The sequence below is a fragment of the Equus przewalskii genome, chromosome 5 (assembly GCF_037783145.1).
Source record: "Equus przewalskii isolate Varuska chromosome 5, EquPr2, whole genome shotgun sequence".
NCBI lineage: Eukaryota > Metazoa > Chordata > Mammalia > Perissodactyla > Equidae > Equus > Equus przewalskii.
Genome location: NC_091835.1, coordinates 56,685,599 through 56,700,119, shown reverse-complemented (window position 1 = coordinate 56,700,119; position 14,521 = coordinate 56,685,599). Strand labels below are relative to the sequence as shown.

General features: G+C 45.1%; 2 long non-coding RNA genes across 2 annotated transcripts; one reads left to right on the top strand and one right to left on the bottom strand.

The window, feature by feature from the left end:
* Positions 1 to 3,734: 3,734 nt before the first annotated feature.
* Positions 3,735 to 7,623, bottom strand: LOC139083540 (uncharacterized). The gene is made up of 2 exons (XR_011540349.1): positions 7,273 to 7,623; positions 3,735 to 5,291 (listed from the first exon to the last, which is right to left on the bottom strand). It is a non-coding gene; the product is annotated as an uncharacterized lncRNA (long non-coding RNA).
* Positions 7,624 to 7,730: 107 nt separating this feature from the next.
* LOC139083541 (uncharacterized) lies at positions 7,731 to 12,250 on the top strand. Its single transcript, XR_011540350.1, has 3 exons — positions 7,731 to 8,105; positions 8,698 to 8,803; positions 10,609 to 12,250. It is a non-coding gene; the product is annotated as an uncharacterized lncRNA (long non-coding RNA).
* The last annotated feature ends 2,271 nt before the right edge of the window (positions 12,251 to 14,521 follow it).

Sequence of the window (14,521 nt, the reverse complement as noted above, 5' to 3'; positions counted from 1 at the left end):
ACACACACATCAAATTCCTGCTCTCCTGGAATTTGTATTCTAATGGAGGAGTTACACAACAAACATGATAAGTAATACATATAGTAGTTAGATGATGATAATAAACAAACAGGAGGGGTTGAAGGTTTGGTTGGGGCTGCTTGGAGATGGACTCCATTGTAAATGGTTCACCAGGGAAGGCCTCACTGAAGTGGGGTTGCCTCTAACTGAGATTGGAAAGGGTGTTGGAACAGTAAGTTTGCGGGAGGAACGTCAAGAGCTTACTTTTGGACGTGCATTGGAGTGCCTGTTAGACATCCACATAGAGGTGCTGAGAAGGCCGTTGCACTTGTGGATTGGGAGTCCAGGAGAGAACAATACTGTATTCATCAGAGTCCAATCAAGAGACAGAAATCACACAGCGATTTGAACAGGAGAAGTTTAATGTAAAGAACTACGTATTAGAGTTCTCCAGAGAAACAGAACCAATAGGATGTGTATGTACATACATAGAGAAAGACTTATTTTATGGAATTAGCTCACAAAATGGTGGAGGCTTGGTAAATCCAAAATCTACAGGGTAGGCTGGCAAGCTGGAGAGCCAGGGAAGAGTTACACAGTTCATGTCAAAAGGCAATCTACTGGCAGAATTCCTTCTGGCTCAGAGGAGGTCGGTCTTTGCTCTTTTAAGGCCTTCAATTGATTGAATGAGGCCCACCCACATTATGGAGGGCAGTCTGCTTCACTCTAAAGCCACCAATGTAAATACTAATCTCATCCGAAAAACACCTTCAGAGAAACATCCAGAATAATGTTTGACCAAAGATCTGGGCACCATGGCCCAGCCAAGTTGACACGTAAAGTTAACTGTCACAAACTATAACAAGAAATTGGAATAATGGAGGATTTGCTGCTAAGCAATAAAAGAAAAACTAAAAAATACAAGAATTGCATATATAGGGAGCAGCCAATAACCCTAGGACTGAGGCAAGGCAAACCTAAAAGAGCCCTCACCCCTCAGGCTGAGAGCCAGACTTTACTAAAAACAGCACAGCCTTGGCCCACCGGATGCCACACACCAGTGGCATGTGTTTGGAACCTGCTTTTGGGTTCCAGGGAAGTACCCGCGGGAGGTGCCATATCCCTGAACTTGCTGGGAAGCCCCTGGAGGGGGTGCAGGGAAGCTGTCCATGGAGAGGTGCTATACCAGTGAAACTCACTGCCGAGCCACTCAGGGGAGTGCCAGGTGGGGTTAGCTGCTGATCCCATAAAGCCAGGAGCTGCACACTGCAGGAACCTGCAGAGGGAGCACAGCAGAACCAGGGAGAGAAGCTCCCTCCTCCCTCGCCTCTCCAGTGAATTCAACTGACAAAAGTTAACATTGTGCCACCAGGCAAAGGAGAAATGTTTGTAAGAGAGTCTGTCTCCATTGTTGCAGAGCAGGCAATGAAGGGTAGAGCTGGAGCTGAGAGGCAATGAACTGATAACCGCCCCAGACAGTTTCGTTCCTTAATTCACTTAAGGAGGAATCAAAGGGGGAGAGGTGGGAAACGTGAGAAGAGAGAGCAAATGTCTCCAGACTTTATGAGGCAATGGTTTAGAGCAGATGTTGTCTGCCGTGTTCACTTGATCTTGGTCCAGATGGATACAATTTTCATCATGAGCCTTTAAAATACTGATTTTAATAAAAAATACTGACTAACAGCAGTTCCGAAGGTTAGGAGGCTTTGGCATCTAAGGGAAAGAAGACCACAGGGGAAGGAACGAAGGTGGTGAAAAATGTTGGGCACTGGCTTTATTTTGAAGCTAAAGCCAGAGAATTTCCTGATTGATTGAATGTGGGGGATGCATGAAAGAAGCATCGAGAATGTCTCCAAGGATTTTGATCTGAACAACTGGAAGGATGAAGCTAGAATTTCCATTAACTGCGATGAGTAAGGCTGTGGGGAGAACAGGCTTTGGAGATAGGAGTTCAGTTCTGAACACATTAAATTTCAAATATTGATGAGATATCCAAGTGGAAATGGTGAACAGGAAATTGAACGTCTGAGTCCAGATTTTGTGAGCAATTGGACTTCGGATATAAATTTGGGAGTTGCCAGATTATATAGATGGAATTTAATGTCATAAAACTGGATGAGAACACAAAGGAAGGGAGTTATTAATCTCCCAAAGCATTAATTTTAATTCCACAATATGGATGTGGCATGATTTATTGTTTGACTTTAGATGTCTCCCAATTTTTCAGTATTCTGAACAATGCTTTGATGAAAAACACCTAGATAGCTCCCAACGGTTCACTAGCCTGAGCAATACTATACTGAACACATCCTTGCTTTGTGCAAAATTACCATTTTTGTAGGTCAAAGGCAAATGTCAACAACTCCATAGACTCAACCTAATATTTTTGATAATTCTTTATCCTGACATGTGCTATACTTTGATTAAAATAGATAGTGTAACCGCGATAGAGCAATTAATCTCTGGGCTGCAAAGTTTACAAATGAATCACTTGAGTTAGAGCCCAGAAGTGAGCCAGATGATCCCTGTACTCCAGAATAACATAATCCCGAGGTCTGTCACTTACCTACCCATCACTTGTGTCCTTAAATGCCCCGAAACTTTTCCTGGGTTTCTCGCTTCATCCTATTCAAACATAACAGGTTCCAAATATATGAAACAAAAACTAACAGAATCAATGAGAAATAGACACTCCCATTTATAGTAGACAAGCACTCCTTTCTCAATAATTGATAGAGTAAATAGGAAATCGGTAGGGACATAGAGGACTTCTCAACACTGTCAACCAACTTGACGTAACTGATATTTATAGAATACTTTATCCAACAACAGCAGAGTACAAATTCCTTCTAAGTACACAAAGAGCATTTACCAAGATTGACCATATTTGGGGTCATAAAACAAGTCTCAATAAATTTTAAGATTCAAGTCATGCAAAGTATGTTCTTTGGCCACAGGGGTCAAAAAGTGAATCAAAAGGGAAAGCAGAAAGTATTTTGAACTGAATGAAAACAAAGCATATCCAACTTTGTAGGATTGATCTAAAGCAGCTCTTTAAAGAGAAATTAACAGTACTGAACAGCTATGTTAGGAAAAAAGTCTCAGATCAATGACCTGTGGTCCTACCTGAAGAAACTAAAAGAAAAAAAGAAAAGCAGAAAATAATAAAGATTAGATAAGAAATCAATGAAACAGAAAACAGAAAAAAAAAAGAAAATCAATGAAACCAGGTGATTCTTTGAGAAATCAATAAAATTGATAAACCTCTGGCCCGACTGATTAGAGAAAAAAGAAACAAGACACAAATTGCCAATATGAGGACTAAGAGAGGTGACATAAACACAGATAGTAAAACAATAATAAGGGGCTGGCCCGGTGGTGCAGCGGTTAAGTGCGCACGTTCCACTTAGGCGGCCCGGGGTTCGCCGGTTCAGATCCCGGGTGCAGACATGGCACCACTTGGCAAGCCATGCTGTGGTAGGCGTCCCACATATAAAGTAGAGGAAGATGGGCATGGATGTTAGCTCAGGGCCAGTCATCCTCAGCAAAAAGAGGAGGATTGACAGCAGTTAGCTCAGGGCTAATCATCCTCGGGGAAAAAGAAAAAGATAATAAGGGAATATTATGAACAAATTTTTTTTTAATTCTGGTAACATTGGTTTATAACAATATACAAATTTCAAGTGTACGTAATTATATTTTGATTCCTGTATAGATTACGCCATTACAACAACTTTTTGGTGATAAATTTTAACAACTCCAATGAAATAGATAAGTTTCTTAAAGACATCAAGTATCAAAGCTCACTTAAGAAAAAACAGATAACCTGAATAGCCTCTATCTATTTAAAAAAATTGAATTTGTTATTCAATTTGAATTGAATAGTTAAGGTCAACTATTCTCAGGAAGAAAACTCCAGGCCCAGATAACTTCACTGGTGAATCCTGTCAAAAATTTAAGGTAGAAATAATGAAAACTCTGCACAAACTCTTCCAGAAAACTGATGACGAAGTATGTGTTACTTTTGCTAGGGCTCCTGGAACAAAGCACCACAGACTGGGTGCTTAAATCACAGGAATTTATTTTCCCACAATTCTGAAGGCTAGAAGTCTGAGATCAAGGTGTCAACAGGGCTGGTTTCTTTTGAGACCTCTCTCTTTGCTTGAAGATGGCCATCTTCTTTCTGTGTCTTCATACGGCCTTCCCTCTGTGAATATCTGTGTCCTCATTTCCTCTTCTCGTAAGGACACCAGTCACATTGTATGAGGGCCCATCTAATGACCTCATTTTAACTAATTACCTCTGTAAACACCTTATCTCCTAACACAGCCACATTCTGAGGTGCTGTGAGGTTAGGACTTCAATATATGAATTCTGAGAGGACACAATTTAGTCCATAACAAAGTAATACTTCTCAACTCATTCCATGAGCCGGCAACGTCCTAATACCAATACCAGACAAAGAAATGACAAGAAAAAGACAGACCAACAACTCTCATGAACATAGATGCAAATATTCTTAATAAAATGTTATCAATTTAAACCCAGTGATATTGGGGCCGGCCTGGTGGCATAGCGGTTAAGTTTGCACTTTCTGCTTCAGTGGCCCGGGGTTCACCAGTTCAGATCCTGGGTGTGGACCTCTGCACAACTTGTCAAGCCATGCTGTGGCAGGCGTCCCACATAAAGTAGAGGAAGATGGGCATGGACGTTAGCTCAGGGCCAATCTTCCTCAGCAAAAAGAGGAGGATTGCCAGCAGATGTTAGCTCAGGGCTAATCTTCCTTAAAAAAATTTTTTTTTAATTTAAAAATAATGAATACATACCATGGGATTCCATTTGTATGAAATCAAACAAAAAATGCAAATAATCTGTAGTGACAGAAGACAAATCAATTGTTGCCTGGAGATGGGGTTAGGGTGGTGGGGGGGATGCCAAAGAGGTGCAAGGAAACTGAGGGTGACAGATATATACATAATCTTGATTGTGGTGATACACTCATGTTAAAACTTACCAAAATTGAGAAAGTTGTTGAATGTCAGTGATACTTCAACAAAGTTTTTCTAAGTCTAATTGAAAAGTTGAGAATACACACATTGAAATTAAAATGAAAAAAAAAGAGGAAAACCCAACAACTAGATTTACCAATGTTTCCCTTCTACCTCATTCTATGGGCCTCTTAGTACCGTCACCTGTTTACCCACAAGCACCAGAGGGATCTTGAGATGTTGGACCCTCCATGTCAAAGGTTGGAAGCAGGTCAGGAAAATTGAGAGGAGCTCGACAAATGCCTAGTGTGAAGAAACACACGTCACAGTTATACTCTCCTTCAAAGAAAGCCGACCTGCATTTTAACTTCTAGGTTTCCATACGGCATCCTATTAGGACTCTTTAAACTCCTCCCCTTAAAATCCTTGCCTGGCCGTGTCCATTATTCCTAAACTGTTACATCGTGATCCTACCCGATCCTAACCAAGCCCCTCCCCTATTGCAAGACCTGCCTTAGCTGGGTCTTCAAAACCTGAGTAAACAGACTTCGCCCTTTGCCCTCTGATAGGCTGCTAAGACTCCATCAAGGGACTGCTCTTCCGTCCTGCTAAGCAATAAACAGATTGGTTTCGATAATGCAGGAAGCCAGTACTCAACATTATCCATTGCTCATATTTCCTCTTCTGAATTATTTTAATAATCTTTGCCCATTTCTTCATTTTTTTAATGTGCATTTTTGGTTTTAATCTGTAGTTTAAAAACATTAAGCTATTCTCTCCGCTCTATACGATGTAAATATTTTCTCACTTTCCTTTTAATTTTTAGTGTTTTTTGTTGCACAGAAATATTTAGTTTTCAATTGTTCAAAGTCACTATCCATTCTTTAAAAAAAAATGAATACAGCTTCCAGAACAATGCTGCCTGGGTTCTGATCCCTACTGCTTCCTAGCTGGGGACCCGTGTGTGTCACTCAGCTCTCTGAGAGCCCAGTTTCCTCATCTGTCACTCCAGGAGAAGGTAAGCCCCGCAAAAGGAGGCATTTTTGACTGTTTCATAAATTGCTGTCCCGGGCTCTGGGAACAGTGCCTAGTACATAGTAAGCAGTCAATAAATATTTACTAAATGAATGAATCCACAAAGCCAGAACCATCTTGATTACCTCATAGCGTTGTTATAAGAATTAATCCTCGTGAATTTTAATCTAGAACAATCTGTGGCACACAGTAGGAGCACAAGAAATGTTAGCCCCCACCCCCAAGTAAAACTCTGCCTCTTTGTGAAGTCTTACCTGAAAATCTTCCCTCCCACTGTTATTTAAGTCATTCCCTCTTTCCTCCGCCCTCTTCCCCTCCCACTGCAATTGCACCCTTCTCCTCCATGGTAGCACTCACTCGTCACTTGAAGCTCTTAACCTTTGGGTGGCTGGAAGCCCCTTTGAGAATCCAAGGAAAGCTGTGAACACTCTCCCCAGAAAAGCGCACCTATGCGCGTGCACACACAGTTTTCCATGCAATTTCAGGGAGCTCATAGCACCCTGACACTAACCTGCCTTTGTAGATTCCTGAATTAAGTGGACATGAATGTTAGAAAGTCCTTATGGCTTCGAGCCGCAAACCTCCACAAGTCACAGGAAATTCCCGGATCAGACCATTACTGCCAGGGTCCAAACTGGGCATGGAGACCTGAGCTCCTCTGAGATGCAAATTACTCTCTCCCTTCCGGCCGGAGGGTGGTATTATCCCTTCCTCGCTGTATTTTCCTAGCTGACCCTTCACCCGGCCAGGGGTAAGGGCGTCCTGGGGCCTGAGGGCCTGGAGGAAAGCGGTTTCTAAATGGAAGCAGGGGGCTCCAGCAGATTCTCAGATCCTTTATAAGCTTCGGCAACGCTGCTAACCCACATGTTGTGATTTGTTACCTCAGTCTCCCAGGTGGTAATCAACAAACCCTTCCTACATATTGGACCGTGTTGCTGTCTTCTGCAGCAGGAAAGACAAAATGGGAGATTGTCCCACTGCCTTTTCGGAAAAAGAGGAAGCCTGCACAGAATAAAAGTAAAGAGCCCTGGGCCTGGCAACCAGCTGGGTGGCTTCATATGAATTCTGTAACCTCCCTAAGCCTCCATTTTGCCTTAAGAAGAGTGGGACTAACAGAGTGGACCTCATACTTTTGTTGTAAAATGTGAGGTAACGTAAATCATCTTTGTACCTGGAAGCACTCAATAATTGTTAGCTGTTATTTATTAAAATTAAATAGCAATTCGAAGGGAGGATGTTGTCTGCTTACCAAAGCCAGCTGTGGGCCTGGAGTCTGCTAAGAGCGAGGAAAAGCCAAGTGCAGGGAGCTGGCCTGGGCCTCAGCCCACCGGACTCCCCAGCCTCCCCACAACCCACAGGCCTCTGTCTTCTAGTACTTTCAGCCTCCTTCTGTCTCGATGGCCCTGGGCCTCCCTTGCGTCCTGGCATTTCACACAACGGAAATGCACAGGTCCTCCAGGGGCTCAGTCTTCCCCTCCCCTTAGCCAAGAGTTAAGACTCCCCCATCTCTGGATGGTTCTGTCCCAGAGCCAACAATTATTGGACTTAAAGAACCTGAAAGACTAGTCCAGCCCTTTCTTTCATTATTCTGATTAGAAACAGCCCCAGAGGTGACGTGATTTGCCCAAAGTCGTGCAACTTCCTGGAACAAGAAGCCAATCGGAAGACGCCCATGCTGCTGTTCTTTCCGTGTTATCAGGTTACCCCAGAGCCTTAGGATCTGCTTTTGAAACGCAAAGGCGAGGTCGCCCAGGGAGAGCCACGGGAGGGAAACTTACTCGGATTTGCTAACTGCTTTTGGCAGGGGATGGGGCCGGAGAAGGGGGGAGGGTGTAACCTGCTTCCCCCCCAAAAACATAATGTGAACAGCTTTTAAATTGCTTTATGAGATCATGAATTCTAGTGAGTGCATCTTCCGAGGAGGCTGGGAACTTACCTGTTTTGTTTACCCAGCCAAGGGCCTAATGCAGAGCAGGGCCTTAATAAAAATGTACCGCATGGATGGCCGCGGGGCTGGCCGCAGCCCACTCCACCATAGAGCTGTAGGAGGTTTGGGGGAGCCAAGCCCCACCTGGGAGGCACGTAAGTCCTTTCCAGTTTTTCTCAATTGTGGCTTTGCAACGAATATCCTTTGTTCATAAATCCTTGACTGCATCTCTTGATTATTTCCTTAGGATATTTTCCTAGAAGTGGGATTACTGGGTTGAAGGGTATGCACATATTTAAGGCTCTTGATTCAGAACCCTCCAGCAGTGCAAGAATGAGTCAGCTTCCCAGCATCCTGGCCAAACCTGGGTGTTATCAGGCTTCATTTTTATTTTTTGCCCTCTTGATAGAACAAAAATGATATTTTATTTGCATCTCTTTGTGGACTAATTAGATGGAGATTGAACTAATTTTAAGAAAACACTCTAAGGAGCTCAGAGAAATCCTGTGTGGGGCAAGAGACCAGTAAACTAGGCATCTTCTGCCCAGTGAGGTGAAACCTGAGGACCCCTCTTGTCTGGAGTGATTTGACCCGAAGATGTAAACATGTGAGCCTTGCTAGGGAGCCTTCCTCTGAGGCAGGGAGCGGGCACTGTGACTAACTAGCTTCCCTGTGTTTGTAATTTTCATTTCCTGATGAGGACTAAATGTTATAAAACAAATGGAAAACCTGTGTACGTATCTTTAGGGGCAGCAAGAAAAGGTAGAAATGGGAAAACGATTTTAACTTCGAGTCCTGGAGAAGGGGGAAGGGTGGGTGGAGAAGTTCAAAGGATGCTTCCAGAAGAAGGGAGGTAAGTCCCTGGGGGTCTGCTGACAGCCTGGAGGGGGCTGGGAGAGGGAGGGAGTGAGCAAGAGGCCTGCGGGGGGGCTCTGAAGACTTCATCCTGGAAAATCTGCTGTGTGGTTGTGGAGCTTACAAGGCCAAGGGTCCCCAAGGACCCAGAAGGGGCTTTTAATGGACTTTTGAGGATCAAAATTAAACAGCCAGGGACCAAGGAGAGTGGTACGGAAGTGGAAGGAGCAGTCCAGCTCAGGCTGCGCTCCAGGAGTGGTGAGATGGTCTTGTGTTGTCCCGGAGAAGAGGGGATGCTGAGCTGGAGAGCTCTTCTGGGCTGTGAAAGGATGTGGATTCCCCCCCAGTCAGAGCCGGGAACTGTTCCCCTGCTCTTCAGATAGCCACTGCCTTCTTTTACAAACCAGCCCCTGGAGGAGAACGGGTTTACCAATGTTTACCGACAATCTTATTTACTAATCTAGCTCTCATTTACTCTCAATAAATTTATAGCCCTAATTACAGTCCTCAACATTTTCTTGATAATAAACATACAGGTTGTGTTTTACAGTTGTTGTTGGATTTTTTTTTTAACTTTGTGGGGGACTTTATTTTCTTAATTGCTTTAAATTTCCGATTAAAGTCTTAAATTTAACAGTCAGTTCCAACAGCTTAGCAATCTATGAATTTGAATTTTTTGCCACTTTAATTCTTTGAAATGGCTTAAGCCCAATATGAACCAGTTGCTCTTAGAGGTTTAAATGAGTGATTTCTAGACATCGTCATACTTCAAAATCACTTGGCGGCTTTAAAAAAAATTAGTTTTCCCTGCCTCCCTCTTGGGAGACTAATTTTATAGGGACATACCCTGGAACTGGTATTTTTGGAGAGCTTCCCAGGTGATTCTTAAGTGGCTGCTACAAAGACCAACTTTGGTGAACTGATGTCTAAATGTTTATCAATTTGTTTGTCTTTTAATGGACTTTGGAAATAGCAGTTTTAACTTCTAAAATATTAAATAATGCTTTGCATGTCTGGAAAACATTCTTTTTTCACCTCCGGCCCCATCCACCCTGGGCTTCAACTCCTGGGGCTCTTCAGTCCTTCCCGAACATTCAGTGTTCTTGCTGTCACCTCCCAGTATTCTCTGGTTTCCCATAATTCCTGGTTTTCCTCTCTGGCAGCACATTTTGGGCTTTCTTTTGGGAATAACAGTTACTTTTTCTTCTTCTACTGTCTTTCAAATCGCTTTGCTGTTCAGGGTGTCCTGGAAACTCAGGGAGAACGACCCTGGGTCATATTATCCACTCCCAGCATTCTTCTTCTTTTTTTCTTCTTCTCCCCAAAGCCCCCCCAGTACATAGTCGTGTATTCTAGTTGTGAGCGCCTCTGGTTGTGCCATGTGGGACACTGCCTCAGCATGGCCCAATGAGTGGTGCTGTGTCCACGCCCTGGATCTGAACCTGTGAACCCCCAGGCCACTGAAGCAAAACGCACGAACTTAACCATGGGGCCGGCCCCCACTCCCATCCTTGGCATCTGGGTGATGACAATCCTCGAATCTGCAGCTCTCACAGCTTCTCTGGGAAGCTCTCCAGGTCCCCACATTTCAACTGCCTACTGAGCATTTACTCTTGGACATCTCACAAAGCACTTCAAATTCAATATTTCTCCAATATTAAGTTCCTAACCGTGTTTGTCCTCTGTGTTTCATATCTCAGAGAAAGGTTCTGTCACCGACTAGTTACCCCAAGGAACTCAAGGGTGGGATTTGGATATTTTAACTGTTTTTCCAAATTGTTTTTTTCCTTTTGTTATGTTAAGGAGATGCAAACACCAACCACCCTGAACCAGACCAAGCCTCACCACCAGAGCTCTGCCTATGACCTCTGCCTTATTTTCAATGCTAGGATCTCTCCAGGAGGAGCTTAGGCCTCGTTACCGTAACCTGCAGTGTATGTGCAAGCATGTTTTCTAACTGAGCCTGCGCAAGTGAATACCCACCTCTCCCTTTTGAATATTCATTCCCATCTGAAATAAATGTCCCTGCTTCCCTTTGTTCGGGGATGTCATGACTATGGAGATGATTCCTCATGGTCTCCTATTCGCTGCAAATGTACTTTGCCTTATGAGACAACTACTTCTGGTGGAGAGTCTGATCCAACTCGCCAGGAGGGAACCCACTTTGTCTCGGTAACAGTTCTACCAAGTTATTCAAGCCAGGAACCTGGGAGTGACCCATTCATTCATTTAAAGCACTGGGGATACCAGAGTCTGCAAAAGAAGAATCCCTGCCCTTGTTGAATTTATATTCTAGAAGGGGAAGACAGACAATAAGCAATCAGTCCCTCGTCCGAGTGGTTAAGTTTGCACGCTCCGCTTCGACGGCCCAGGGTTTCACTGGCTCCGATCCTGAGCGCAGACATGGCACTGCTCGTCAGGCCACGCTGAGGCAGCATCCCACATGCCACAACTAAAAATATACAACTATGTACTGGCGGGCTTTGGGGAGAAAGGAAAAAAAAAGATTGGCAACAGATGTTAGCTCAGGTGCCAATCTTTAAAAAAAAAAATCAGTCCCCATATCTAACAGATCCCAACTTCTTAATATCTCTAGACTCCATCTGTCTTTCCAGTCACAACCTGAGTTCAAAACCCCGCAATGGCCTCCGTCTTTCTGTCTTAGTCCCTCCAACCCATTCACCCCACAGCAGTGTAATCTCTCTAAAGCCAAATATTAAATTTCTCTTCCAGCTTTAAGCTCTCTATCCCTCAAAAATAAAGTCCACCTTCACAAATCTGGGTGAAAAAGGTTTACACCCTCTGGGCCCCTGCTTGCTTCTCCACCACTGGTCTCCACCTGCGTGAATCACTCCCTGCTCAGCCGCACTGAGTTACAGTTGCAGGTCACTGCACCTGCCATTCCAGACGCCCTCCCTCCCCTCCTGCCTGGCTAACTCCTGTCCACTCTTCAGGTCTCAGCTTGGCTACTGCGACAGGCAGCCTCTAAGATGGTCCCCCTTGATCTCTGCCTCCTCGTATTCATTCCCTTGAATGTGAGCTGGATTTCCTGATGTGATTCTGAAAAATAGACTATGGCAGAAAAGATGAGATGTCACTCCTGACGTTAGGGTCCATAAAGACTGTGGCTTCTTTCTTGGGGCTCTCTCTCTCACTTGCTTGCTCTGTGGTAAGCCAGCTGCCATGTTTGAACTGCCTTGTAACAAGGGCCACGGAACAGAGGGAGGTCTCCAGCCAACAGCTGTGAGGAACTGAACCCTTCTAGCAACCACGTGAATGAGCCTGGAATCGGGCCCTCCACCAGCTGAGCCTTCAGATGAGATGGTAGCCTCAGCCGACAGCATAACTGCAACCTCATGAAAGACCTTCAGCCAGGAGGCACCCAGCTAAACCACGCCTGGATTCCTGACCCAAAGAAACTGAGATAATAAACAGTCGTTGTTGTAAGCGGCTACATTTTTGTTAATTTGTTACACAGAAATAGATAACCAAGAACACCTCTGGACCCTTGCCCCTCCTCCACACCAAATTCAGTGCCCTCTGAGTTCTAGAGCCAATGATGTTCCCCCCGTCACCTCCTGTACGTAGCCTCTAGTATTAGAATTAGGGATTTGTCTATATCTCTGCCCCCAGACTGTAGGCTCTATAGGGAAAAGAAGGAAGGGAGGGAAGAAAGTAACCATTTTCCTTCCTTGATCAAGACTCTGAATCCCTCCTCTGCCTGGGCTGCACCTCTGTACACCCACTGTGTCCACAGCAGATTGCCCCAAAGTCCAGCTGCAACCCCAGCAAGAGGCTCAGGCCAGCTAAATCCAAGCCACACTGCCGTCATCTCCCTGGACACACACACGCATCCCTGTGCACACACATGCAGATGCAGGCATGCACGCACACACTCAGACACCTTGGGCCCACTCCACTGCCCTTTACTCCGGAGGAGAGTGGGTGGAGTCACTCCTTGCTCCTTTCACACACACCCTCAGGCTACACTTTTGTGGGGTTTATGAATGAAAGGTGGCTACTGAGCCTTCCGCCTGTGAACTGCCCAGTTCCTCCACCTTTATTTCCAGCCAACCGAACTGCTCCAGGAAATCACGGTTGTGAGTACCCTGCAAAAAAAAAAAAAAAGCGAACCCAAAGTTTTTGTTGCTTTCATTTTCTAGTGACTCAACCCACAGGCCACTCACTCTGCCCTAACCCTGAGACCTGAGGAAGGGGCCGCCTCTGGGCTGCAGAAGCTCACGGTGGCACCTCCCACAGGGCAGGTAACAGCACTGGCCTGCAGGCTCTGGTCCACTCCTGCCCTTTGCCACATGCAGGGCAGCGCCCTTGTCCTCCTGGTAGCCCTTCTGTTACCCTGTGCCAGCTGCACATTGCAACAGTGACAGCTTCCCCATTCTCCCCCTGCACACCCCACCCCCGCGGCCAATCTGCCCACGTCTCCTGTGCCCAAGCAGGAGGAATAAACGTTTGAGAGACACACCCAGATATGAACACACCTCTGTCTGTTTAAGAAGAAAAGCTTCCAAATAGCATGGCACCCGCTGGCTGTGCTGCTGTCCTCTCTGCCCTCCTCCAGCTCTCCCCCGTTTCCCTCCTGGCCCTTCCTCCTGCAATTGCTTGCCGCCCAGCTGCTCACTGTTGCTAAGACGGTCCTGCCATCAGCTGTGCTCTAGATGTGCAGCAGTGTGATCATGGGGAGAGTGGATTCGCGGACTGCAGATCTGCTTTCCAATTTGAGTTCTGCTCTTTAGGATACTTGACCCTGGTGTCACTTGACCATCGGCCTTATCCTCTTTCTGGGTCTGCTAATAAACTGTTTCCGCCAGTTGCTCTGAGATAAACTAAATAAACCATGAATATGACAATGCATGGCATGTAGTAGTGAGCTACTCAATAATTGCTTCTTCTTGTGCGTTTTAAAAGGACCTTAACAATCCTTGTGATTTTTCCTTGGAAATACATAAAGCCAGAGAAGATTTTTGGTGTCTAGATTTTGATGTCTAATTGACAAAGTGCCACATTAGACTTTTTAGTTTTTTGGCAGGAGATGGGGTAGGAGAAGGTTGACAGAGATGGCAGGGGACCACGAATTCACTGGGGTTTAAGCTGACTCTCACCTCTGCTCTCGTGGGGTAATGCTGTGGAGACCAGCTGCTCCAATGCCCGAGGAATGGATGTGCCTGAACCTGCCACTGACTCCCAGGTGGGAAGGTGTTTTCGTGTTTGTAGTCAGGTCCCCGTGCCTCTGCACAGGCCCTGTCACTGATGACAGGGAAGTGCCCGAATCACTGAGCGCACACAAATGCACCCAAAATGCAAAGGCTTACATGTTGCATCCATTCTGCCATTATCAGCAGGTATGCAGACTCCTAGGACGCACACATATCATTCCATTTCCAGATCAACAAACGCTTATCTCCAGAAATTAAGTGGGTCCAACTTTCTTTGCATTGCCCAGAGTAAACACAGCAGGTAGGATATCAACGCAGGATTTCAGTGGTCTTTTCAAATCAGTCCCGTTTATGGTCCAGCATGTGGTAGGGCCTGACTGTATGCATGATCAGAAGAGGAGCCAAACACATTGTCTTGACATTTTTAGTTATTTAAACCAACTGTAGAACTTTCCAGACCCACAGAAAATCCATTATTGTAACATTTCAACTTTTTCCCAACAATGAAAAATTACTATAGTTTGCTAAACCAAAGCTTAATC